This window comes from Primulina tabacum, chromosome 9 (genome assembly GCF_025594145.1).
Source record: "Primulina tabacum isolate GXHZ01 chromosome 9, ASM2559414v2, whole genome shotgun sequence".
NCBI lineage: Eukaryota > Viridiplantae > Streptophyta > Magnoliopsida > Lamiales > Gesneriaceae > Primulina > Primulina tabacum.
In genome coordinates this window covers 25,729,848-25,742,286 of record NC_134558.1, presented here as the reverse complement: position 1 = coordinate 25,742,286, position 12,439 = coordinate 25,729,848, and the positions used below count along the sequence as shown (strand labels likewise).

General features: G+C 36.2%; 1 long non-coding RNA gene across 1 annotated transcript; it reads left to right on the top strand.

Annotated features, from left to right (window-relative positions):
* The first annotated feature begins 8,018 nt into the window (after positions 1-8,018).
* On the top strand, positions 8,019-11,339 carry LOC142504578 (uncharacterized). The gene is made up of 3 exons (XR_012804248.1): positions 8,019-8,156; positions 9,963-10,575; positions 10,786-11,339. It is a non-coding gene; the product is annotated as an uncharacterized LOC142504578 (long non-coding RNA).
* The last annotated feature ends 1,100 nt before the right edge of the window (positions 11,340-12,439 follow it).

Sequence of the window (12,439 nt, the reverse complement as noted above, 5' to 3'; positions counted from 1 at the left end):
CGACCAACAAAATTTTGGGTCGACCTGGTGTGGTCACGCTTATTTATGTTTTTTTATATATAAATTTTTTCTCATTCTAATGACCTTTGGTGAATTTTTTTAGGATATGCCTACAGTTATTGTTATTCATTTCGATGGTAAATGAGAAGTGAGTGAAGAGCTGATATATAAATAGAATCCTAGGGTCCAATGCAAAGTTTGTTGCTATTCCAGTAGATGATGATATTTGTTATTTTGAAAATTTAAAAAGTGAACTATATAGAGCTGGGAAAGTAGACGATACTGCCAGCTTGAGGTTGAGTTATCTTCTAGAGTTGTTGTGCAACATTCAACCGACTTATATAGAGAATGACCATGATTTGAAAGCATATTTGTATTTTGGTTGTTCGAAAAGTAGGCCAGTGCTTCAAGTTGAAATAGATCATGCTGCTTCTTTTGATGTTTCTGATAATGTGCACGGAGTTGGTATTGATTAATACAATAATAATTTTAACGAACAGAGACATGTTGATGATTATTTTCACTTGAATATTGTTTCTTTGTATCGTAATAATAATAGTGAGTTTTTCGACGAAGCACATAATATGGATGCACTACAACAAAAAATGACTTTCCGTAGCGCGCATATGGGCTTTCCGCAGCGTGCAAAGTAAGCTGTTGAAAGTTCAAGATTATCCGCGGCGTACATGTGCACGCTGTTAATACTATTATCAACTGCGTGCACATGTACGCCGCGGATAATCTTGAACTTTCAACAGCTAATACTATTATCAACTGCGTGCATATGTACGCCGTTGATACAACTATCCGCAGCGTGCAATGTACGCCGTTGATATTCATAAAACATCTAAATATTAGCGATGGGTTTTGATACAATCGTCGCAAATTTGCAACGGTTAAAAAGTGAAAAAATCGTCGCTAAATTTTGCAACACTTCAAAAACCGTCGCTAAATTTTGCATAAAAATAAAAAAATTTACTTTTATAATTTAATAAATTTTTAAAAAAACTACAATACGACTATAATAATAATACTTATGATCTTAATTAAAAATTAAAAAATTAACCGAAAATTGAAACAAAAAAACGTACCTAAATCGAAACTAAAAGCGTATAAAAGAGAAAATTTTTTGAAGTGGTGTGGAGGAAAATGGAACGGAAATCGGATATTTATAGACAATTTGCGATTATTAGCGACGGTTTTCCATTATACTGTCGCTCATAGCGACGGTTTACTATTAAACCGTTGCCGATTTACGACTATTAGCGACGAATAATAATCACCGTCTCTTTTTTTACTAAACCATCGTCGATTTTAAATCGGCGACGGTTTCTTTTAAACCGTCGCAAACTGTGGCGACGGTGTTTTAAATCGTCGCAACTTTAAATTAACGACGATTTTACTAAAACTGTCGGTAATTTAAAAATTCGAACCCATTTTCCGCAGCGTACTAATAATATGCATGCCGTGAATAATACTATTGACGACGTGCGATTAATGTACGCCGTTAATGTCTAAGCACGATTTTTTTTAAAAAAAGATTTATTTTTAACAGCGCACATAAACATACACGCTGTTAATAATACTATTAACGGCGTGCCTTTATTGTGCGCTGCGAAAATTGCATAGGTTATTAACAGCTCACATATAACTGCACGCTGTCGTTTATATAATTTATTAACAGCACACATAAATGCATTTTTTAATGTACGCCGTTAATAGTATCAAGTGCAACACTATTAACAACGTACATATGGGTGCACGCCGTGAAAAGTAGTATTCGCAGCGTGTTTTTAATACACATTGTTGATGACGTGCTGCGGAAAATAATTTTTCTTGTAGTGATGCCATCCATTTGGATCGTAGTAACACGGCTGAGACATGTGATGAAGCACATGATGTGAATGTAATCCATGACATTGAGGTCGAGTAAAATGTGGTTGCAAGTAATGACACAAATGTGGTTGCATATGTAGGTATTGATAATGACACATTTTCATTCACAGATAGTTCAAACTTGTTTGTTGGTCAAGAATTTCCAAACAGAGAAGCGGTGAAAAAGGAGTTAAGTAGAATCAGTTTGGAAGCTTGCTTTGAATTTGAGACTGTAAAAAGTAGCCAAAAAGTGTACGCCGTAAAATGTACAGTGTCTGATTGTAAGTGGAGAATCTGGACCTCAAAGAATAAAAATGATTCAAATGCATTCTCCGTTCGGACATATTGCAATACACACACATGTGGTTTGACAGGGAGACGTAAGAGAATCTGCAGAGCGAGTTTGGCTGTTGTTCGTGATATGTTGGTGGATAATTTCAAAGGTCATCCAGTGCCAATTGTACCAAAAGCGGTGATGGAGATGATGCGCAATAGTATGAATGCTGATATATCATATTACAAGGTTTGGAGAAGAAAAGAACTAGCTGACAATGTTTTGAAAGGTGATCCTACCTAGAGTTTTGCTGTATTACCTTGTTAAATGCACATGGTTGAGAAGATGAATCGAGGAAGCATAACAGACATATGTGTCGACGAGGAAATCGATTCAAGTATATGTTTCTTGCCTTTTGTGCATGCATCAGGGGATATCGAAGTATGCGAAAAATTGTATCAATTGATGGTACGTGGTTGAAGGGCAAGTATAATTGTGTTTTACTCGTGGCATCGCCACAAGATAGAAAATATCACCAATATCCTTTGGCGTGGGGAATAGTAGATGTCGAGTGTACTTTTTCGTGGAGTTGGTTTTTAACTAAGTTAAATGAATTGGTGATAATATCAGATAGACACCAAGGAATCATTAATGCGGTTTCTAGTGTCTATAGAAATGCACATCATGGTCATTGTACGTGACATTTATCCCAAAACTTGAAAACTAGGTGCAAAAGAAAGGTGCAACCAAAATGTTTCTGCACATTGCAAAAATTTATAAGGATGTCGAGTTTGATATTGCATACAATGATTTTAGGAAGAGATATCATGAGGCCGCGCAGTTTTTGGACGAGATAGATTCAGTTGATCGATGGACTCGAGCATATTGTCCAAATACCCGTTACAATATTATGAAGACAAATGGAGTTGAGTCGATCAATGCTATACTACTCGAAGAGAGGAAGCTTCCAATCATTGCACTTTTAGATTTTTTGCAAAAATTGGCCTCATCTTGGTTTGCTCGATAGCGCCACGCATCAATTGCAGCTACCACTAATCTGACCCCTGCCATCGAGGAGATTCTTCGTAGCAGGTTCACTGATGCCCAGGGAATGCAAGTTTTTGAATTAGGATGTAAGGTCCAGGAATTTAATTCATGTAACCTGAGTGCATACAATCTAGGATTTTTATTAAATTATGTGGTTAATTATTTTTATGCATTTTATGCATAATTATAGCATGATAGGATTTATTTCTTGGTATTTTAAAAGTTCATGCATTAGGATTTTTAAGTTGCATTTCGCGCTCGAATGAGGAACGGAGACCGGCGAATTATTAAGAAAATTATTTTTTTTATAGGATTAATTTTATTATTTAATATAAGATGTTTTAAATGTATTTTTCAAGAAATCGGCTTTGTTGGGTATTTTTACCCGCCAGAGCATATTTTTCAGCGGTACGCAAATTTTATCGAAACGAATGACTTTTTGAGGGTTCAGGTAATATTTTCAAAAACTTACCAAAACGAATTATTTTTTCTGGAGTGTGTTTGGACTTAATGAGCCTAATTTTAAGCTTATTAGGCTTAAAATTTTTGTTAAACTTTTTAAATGACCATTTAAGCCCATTTGCACCTTAATTAACTATTTAAATAATATCTAATCACCACTAAACCTAAACCTAAGCCATCATTCAGCCGACACCTCCCCTTCCACTCAGAATCCTCTCGGTTTCAGTAGCCTTTCATCAGCAAAGCATCGGCTATCACATTTTATTGCAAAATAATTTTCTCCGGCGCTCCCCGACACTCGTTCTTCGACGTTCTTGCGTAGAAATCATCAACGAACGCTTTGTATCACTCCTTTACTCATCACTCACGTTTTATATGCTGTTTAATGTGTATATGCAATAAAAATTTCGATCCCTCCTTGTTTATGAAAGATTTCGGTTATTATATGTATTTCTTGCATTATTTTGTTGTTCACTCACGATTTTTCTGGTTTGTGGTGTAAGCCGCTGCTGTAATAGGTCTACAGGGAGCTGTTATTGTCGAGAGGGATGTGGTTTAGGTGCTGGAGTCAAAGCTTGATCGAGTTAGTTGTGAACGTTTGAGGGCCGAGCGGGTTGGTGTTTGTTTGGGTCCGATATGGTTAAGCCGTTAGTTTGAGGTACTTCGCTGCGCAAGGGCCGTCCCCTACCTTGGACCAGACCCTGGTGGACCTGAGCCATGGCCTGGGATAGCTCTAACACGGCTGGATCTAGCTAGGAGGCCGATTGTGCGCTGGTTTGGGAACTTGGCTCGTGGGGCGTGTTTTGTTGTCTAGCGAGGAGTTGCGGTTTCCAGCGTTCATGGGGCTGGGTCAGTTGGTATGGTTGGTCCCTTAAGTTCTGGTCTAGGTCCTAGATGGCTTGGTTAATGGCTGGCGCGAGCTGGTGCGAGCCTAGAGGTGCTAGTGTTTGGGTAGTGCATCGAGGGTTTGATAAGGGAAACAGCTGAATTTTCCAGCAACTTGGTGGATGGTTTTCGTAAGTTTAGAGATCTGGATTTTGGGGTTTTAGTACCTTTAGATGTTGTTAAGGCATGGTAATAAGGTTGGGAAAATTCGGTTAAGTTTCGAGTCGATTTGGGTTAAAACCGGGACCCCGATCCAAGTTTTAACACAAATCGGTTAAGTTGTATAATGGGTTCGAGTTTACGTCTAGGAATGCTTAAAAATATGTTTTTGGGTTGTTTTAAGGAGTTTGGTAAGCTTCGGGTCAAATTTTAGCGGTAATTTTGGGTTTCCAGGGGCAAAATGATCATTTTGCACCCGGGGTGAGATTTTGGTTCTGGCAACGTCCTGAGCACATTTTTCATCATATTTTAAATGTTTATGCATCATGATCACGATTTTAAGAGTTTATGAAAATGTACGTTGTATGCTTGGTTTTAAGAAAAATTGCATATGTGCATGATTTTCATATGTGATGAAAATGATGACGTTTTGAATGATGAGAATTAGTTGTGGCTATCGAAGTATATTTAAATGCTTAAGACGTATATGTAAATGCTGATGATGAGGCCTAGGCACAGTGGATGGGTAATCCTGTCACTATGTCCGACAGCCGCAGTGTACCGCGGTTCTATGTATGATGGATCCATCATAAATGATAATGTACGATAGTCACCTCTAATGAACTGAATTCAGTAAAAGTAATGATGATTAACTGTAGAACCCAAAATCAGTACACGTAAAACATGTGCATTTATTTAATTGTTAAATAAAATATTTAAATTTAAAATGATTTTTTTTGTGATGCATAATTTATTTAATTGCATTATTTACATTATTTTAATGTTTATGTGATGCACGTTAAAATATTTTCTCGAGTTTCATGTTTCAGACGATTATTCGATGCAGGACCGAGGAATAGAGACCTGTGACGATTTTTGGCAATTTTAAAATGTGGTATTTTATTTTAAGTTGAGTTTGGGGCATTTTAAATAAATTATTATGTTTTTAGCATTTTTCGAGTCTAATTGATTTATTTAGAGAGTTTAGAATTTTAAAACTTTTAAAGTTGGCTTTGTGCAATTTATTTTGTTAGAAATGGGAATTTCGTAAAATTAGTTTGTAGTTATTTGAATTGGGGAGTTTGGTTACATGGAGTTTGGTTACATTAGTGTGAGTTAACCTTTTTATTAGTTAAATTCGCACTAATTTCTTCTAATTAAAACACACACACACACGTTTCACACACTCACACACACTTACATGTTTTTACACTCACCAAAACACACAACACACACCTACACATTTTATTTTCAGATTTTTTAGAGTTAAAAACCTAGGGTTCTTGAGAGAAAAAAGAGCTGCCCCTTCTCTTCATCTTCTCTAGCAATTTTCGTGAGTTTTCTTCTAAGGAAAACAAGCCACTAATCGTTCCGGATCAAGCCTCGCACTGTCTCCGCTTCAGTATCGCCGTATCGTGGTTTTAAATATCAAAAGGCACATATATACTATTTTTCCTGCGTCGATCATGTCATAGTATGTGTTGCGTTGTTTTATGCGTAAAAATCCATGTATGATGTGCAAGGTTTGGGCAGAAACATGTTGGATCGATTTTGAAACGTTTTTAGATCTAAAATTTCAAATTTTACTGTTCTTTTGAAAACTGCGATTTTTCGGTCGTGATTTTGAGAAAACTTTCAAAATGAAAATTGTAGAACTTTTTGATACCTTCAGTTTAATGTAAAATTCGAAATATTTGGATAAAAATTGAGTGAGTTATGATCATTTTCGTGGGATTGCTCAAACTGCGATTTCTGAAAAATTATGTTATTGATGTGTTCTTGAGATTTTCTTGTTGCAGGCTTTGTTGGGCATCGATGGGTGATCATTGCTGCGTTTAGGTATATCGAGAATGATGTTGGGATGTATGTTGGTATTTCGTTTCGTGTCATTAGGCACTTGGTTTAGTTAGAAATCGTAGGAATTGATTTTGGTGTCAAATTTCGTGTTCATGAGTTGTATTGCGTTGTAAGTTGGACATCGTTGTTTTGGAGCGTTTGTTGGAGTTTGAATGAGTGTTCTAGCACTCTAGGACGGGTCTCGAGGTGTCGATTTATGGTCGGGATGATAGAGTTAGGAGGAATAAGCCTTGAATACATGATTTCCCGTTGGTTTACTTTCACCGAGCCTACACGGACCCTGGCACGGGGTCCGTGCCCTTGTTTCTTCCGAATGTCTTTTTACAGAGTCTACACGGACTCCTACAAGGACCTAGGCACGGGGTCTGTGTCCTCATTTCTTTTCGAGTATGCTTTTACAGTACCTACACGGACCCGGACCCGGACCCGGACCCGGACCCGGAGGGGTGCACGAGGTCCGTATACTCCAGTCTTTGGGAAATATTTTAGGGATCGAATTGGGACTATATGTCATGGTTTAGTAAGACAATTAAACGAGGTCAAGCCCCGAGTAATCTAGAATGTCATAAGCCATTTACTTGATTCAGTGGTGAGTACGAATACCTACGTCTAAGTTATGCTATTTAAGCATTGAATTCATGTTAGTATGTGCAGCAATGGCCCCAAGCGAGATCCAACGAATCCCTCAACGCCAAGTAAGTATATTTGACGTGCAAAGAAAATATTTCAAGTTTTTGAGGTATGCTAAATGTCTTGTGATCAATTTATGTATGGGATTGGAAAGCGGTAAAGCATGACCAGGGACCAATCCACCCCGTTAAATCATGAACGGGTTTAGAACAGGATTGTAACGTCCCGAAATTTTGAAGTCCACGTGAATCACATGCATGCAAATATTAAATTCTTTGGTATTTTATTAAATTCTTTTAAAGCATAAAATGTATTTTTATTTTATTAAATTTTGTTTAATTATTTTTATGCATTTTATGCATTATTATTGCATGATAGGATTTAATTCATGAAATTTTAAAAGTTCATGCACTATGATTTTTAAGTTTCATTTCGCGCTCAAACGAGGATCGGAGACCGAGAAATTTTCAAGAAAATTATTTTTATTACACGATTAATTTTTATTAATTAATATAAGATGTTTTAAAGTTATTTTTCAATAATTGAGATTTATTGGGTATTTTTAACCGCATGATTTTTATTTTTTTAACGTTACGCGAATTTTATCGAATCAGGGAACTTTTTGAGGGTTCAGCTAATATTTTAAAAAACTTTTCAACACGAAATATTTTTCGAGAGTATGTTTGGATTTAATGGGTATATTTTTAAATTTATTGGGCCTAAAACTATTTTTAAATTTTTAAACGACCATTTAGGAACCATTATCTTATTAATTAAATAACTAATAAATACCTAAGGACCTACTAAACTTAACAATACCCTCCCCACCAACCGACACCCCTTCATTACACAATATCCCCTCTGTATTCTTCATTTCCAGCTGAAGTTTCCGTCGGTGTGCTCTTGTTCTTGCAAAAGAAATCCATCCGGGTCTCCCTCTTCTCGTTTTGTTCATCAAATTTCTAAGGCACGCCACGTACTTTTATTTCTGCATCATATACGCTATATATATGTTGTTAAATGTTGCTCTGTGTGTGAAAATCTCGATCTAACTCCATGCTTGAAGATTTAACGGGTTGGCTGCATTTTTCTATTTTCTGAACTATAACTCACGCTTTGTTTTCTGTGGTGCAAGGGGTTGCTGTTTTTAGTTGTTTAAGGGCTGTACTTGGTGTCAAGGTGGTGTTTTGGGGTTTAGAATTGTTGCTGGTGGTTGCAAGATGATTAGCCGAGAGGAGTGCTTCAAGGGGATAGCTCGTTTCTTGGGATATTTAGCGTGCAGAGGTAACTAGCAACACCAGGACCTAGCCGAGCCTTAGACCAGATCCTGGTGGGTCTGAGACAAGGCTTGAAAGGGTTCAACACGTGCTGGAACCATCTTTAGGCGCGGTGTGCAGAAGGTAGGAAATAGGCTTCGGGTTAGACGCTTTGGGAAGACTAGCGGTTGTGGTGAGTTGCTGCTTACATGGGAGGTTAGCCGTGAGTTCATGAGGTCCAGTAGGGTCCTAGAGTGGTCTTAGTGTGGTCGAGTCATGGCTGGTCGTAGGTGGTGCGGTCTAGGTTGGTGAATAGCTCGAGTAGGTGCATAAGCTTTAAGTTGGGTGGGCTCGCTGAATTTTTACAGCAGCTGTTCCAGGAGGGTTCAGGTGTTTAAGAGCTCGGTTTTAGGGTTGTTAGGACCTTTTAAGTGTTTTTAAGATATGCTAAAAAGTTGGGAGAAATTTGGTTGAGTTTAGAGCCGATTTGGGTATAAATAGGGACCCCGATCCAAGTTTTAAAACAATTCGGTTAAGTTATGAAATGAGTTCGAGTTTACGTCTAGGAATGCTTTTAAATATGTTTTGGGACATTTTAAAGAGTTTGGTAAGTTTCGGATCAAAATAATGAGTTTTAGATTTATCCGGGATTTAGTCGCCGCACGAAACATTAATTAAATAATTAAATTGAAACGCTTAGATTTAAGCTTAATAAAATTATGGAAAATTTTATTTAAGTTCAAATAATTATTAGAAGTCTAAGTTTTTAATTTGGGAATTTTATGATAAGATTTGGTTTAATTCGGGATTAAAACGTATTAATATGTTATAGTTAAAGATTAATTTTTAAGTCATCGATTTAAGCCAAATGAAAATATGGGAAAGTTCATGTAGGCTTAAATAATTATTTGGGACATGTTACAGTCAATGAATTAAGAAAATGTCAAAGACGTGAAATTTTACGTCTAGGGAGAAAACGGTAATTTTTGGGTTTACAGTGGCAAAATGGTCAGTTTGCACCCGGGGTGAGATGTTGGTCCTGGCAGCGTCTTGAGCACATTTTATCATGTTTTTAAATGTTTATGCATAACGTTCATGAATTTTATGGAATTACGATAAATACATTGCGTGCTTGGTTTAAAGGAAAATTTACGTATATACATGTTTTTATTAAGTGATGATTATGATGCTATTTTGAAGGATGAGATTTGACATGCTTTAACACGTATATGATGACATGAGTTGACATGCTTTAACACGTATATGTTGATACGATGATACATGCTATGATTATTATCATGTTTTGAAAGGATACGACACGTTTACGTATATGATGACATGAGATGACATGCTTTGACACGATATGATTTTACACAACACGTTTACGTTATGCTTTTAAGTTCATGAAAGATATGTTGAGTATGATATTTTTCATTGCTGTGTGCTATGTATATGTACTTGTTATTCCTGGTACAGGTGTGTTGAGTCTTTATACTCACTAGGCGTGTGTGATGCAGGTGAGCTAAATGTTGAGGAGACTGGAGGTGCCGAACTCTGAGTAGGCAGACCTGGTGCGGTGACACAACCCGAGGACCACCTGTTTTCCGCATTATGATTTATGCAATTGAGAGAAGATGAACATTTTCTTACGATGATGATTTTATGATTTTTACACGTTTACGTTTACGTGGTTTTGGACGAGTTTGATTATTTTAAACCGCGCTATTTTTACTGACAAATACTTAAGATCATTTTTTTTAAATGTTATATTTTTCTATTACGATTTTTACTCCTTTACGTTTACGTTTGACGTTGGTCATTTTAAATTGTGATATTTTTATTGTAAAATAAAGACGATTATTTTAAATGATATTTCAAAAATGTGAGCTTAAAAAAAAATATTTCCGCACTTTTAAAATGAGCGAGACGTTATAAGGATTGGAAAGCATTAAAGCATGAACGTGGACCAATCCACCTGTTAAAGCATGAACGGGGATCTCATGTATGTGGCAGTGGATTCGTCCATGTCATCCCAGTACTGTTGTTTAGTCTGATCAGTCGATTTATGTTACGGGTCACTCGCTTTGAAACATGCCTCAACGCAAAATGATGAAGTTTATGTATGTTCATGTATGTACAAGTACGCAAGCACGTTTAAGAAAAGTTTTATGTTTATGGCATGTCTATGTATGTACGTATGCAAGTTCAAGTTTTAGTGCAAGTTCAAATTCATGTATGTACGCTCTATTTTAAAGTTGTATGTGGTTTTATTACGTATTACTCGTTACTTCCAGTTTATACGTGTTGAGTCTTTAGACTCACTAGACTTGATCGATGCAGGTGAGGATGACTTGAAGGAGACTAGGGGTGGAGACCAAGGAGCTAGCTTGGACTGAGCTGGAGGCTAAACCCGAGGACCGCCATGTTTTATGCCTTGTGAAATGATCAAAATACTCTGATTTATGTTACTGGTTATGAGATTTTAATCAGATGCTTTTGGTGAACTTTATTTTTAGATCTTTTGTTGCAAACACTTTTGGAGACGTACAATTTATTTTAAATCGAAGTTGAGAGTTATTTTATAATCAAGAAAATTTTTATTTTTCCGCAAATTTTAAGTAGTAAAAAGTACGGTACGTTATATTAACTGATGAACTGTTTTGACACGTCATGATTTTACACGACACGTTTATGTTACGCTTTTAAAGTTCATGAAAAGTATGTTTAGTATGGTATTTTTCACTGTTATGTGCCATGTATATGTACTTGTTACTTCTGGTACAAGTGTGTTGAGTTTTTAGACTCACTAGGCGTGTGTGATGCAGGTGAGCTCGATATCGAGGGAACTGGAGGTGCTGAACTCTGAGTAGGCAGACCTGGTGGCGCGACACGACCCGAGGACCTCATGTTTTTCCGCACATTTATAATTTTACGATGTTGAGAAGATATGAGTATTTTTATACGCTGTTTATTTCACTGTTGGATGTTAGGATTTTTACTCGCTTATTCCCTGTGATATTTTATTGGTAATTACAGAAGATTATTTTTAAATAATATTTTAAGTAGGACTACATGCATGCAAATTATTCAAATGCTTATTTTCAAAATGTGAGCTGTATTTTTATATATATATATACATATATATTTACGTATTTTTAATATAGTAGACGTTACATAAGACGTCTTGAGTTTGATGTTAGGAGCCGTGGACATTCGGCTATTAGTGGACCTGGAATAAAAAAGATGCACATGCCGAGTTTTTGATATTGATAGAATCTCATGTACTCATGCCATTGCAGCCAGTTTGTTAGCCAAGATTGATTTATATGATTTGTGTTCAGAGTACTATTCTACGATGACATTATGCATGGCTTACTCTGAGACTGTTTATTGTTGCGTGTTTTCTTGATTGCTCGCAAGCGCACGACGTCAAATTATAGTAAACTGTATTTTTGAGTACAAGTGTCGACCGCACGAGGAGTGTGTATATAAACGTATATCAGTGCTTGTACTTAAAATAGTCTCGACTTTATTTAGAAAAATCAAAAGAGGTTTGGTTTGTTCTCTTTTTATTTGTTTAAAAACAACTTAATTGCAAATAAATAATTAAACTAAACACCGAATGGACAAATATCACCGAGAGAATATCTAGAGGAATGATTTCACTAAATTTTCACGATAATTATTCCCGATTGAATTTATATTCATGAATTTCAATTATTTAATGGCCAAGAACACTTAATTATTTTATTTTCCCTTTCCCAAGTGACGAATAAATTGTATCAATCAAACTTCGATTCAAACATTCCTAATAAAAATCTAAGTTTCATTGATAAATGCAAATGATTTTCGCATTAAGTCTCGATAAAGTTATACGCCTTCGGATCGATATAAACATTCAACGATGTGTTTCTAATTATCTAAAATCATAATCCCTCTCCCGAGTTGTAGAATTAATCAAACAACACAAAATTTATGGCAGTAAATTGCAGTG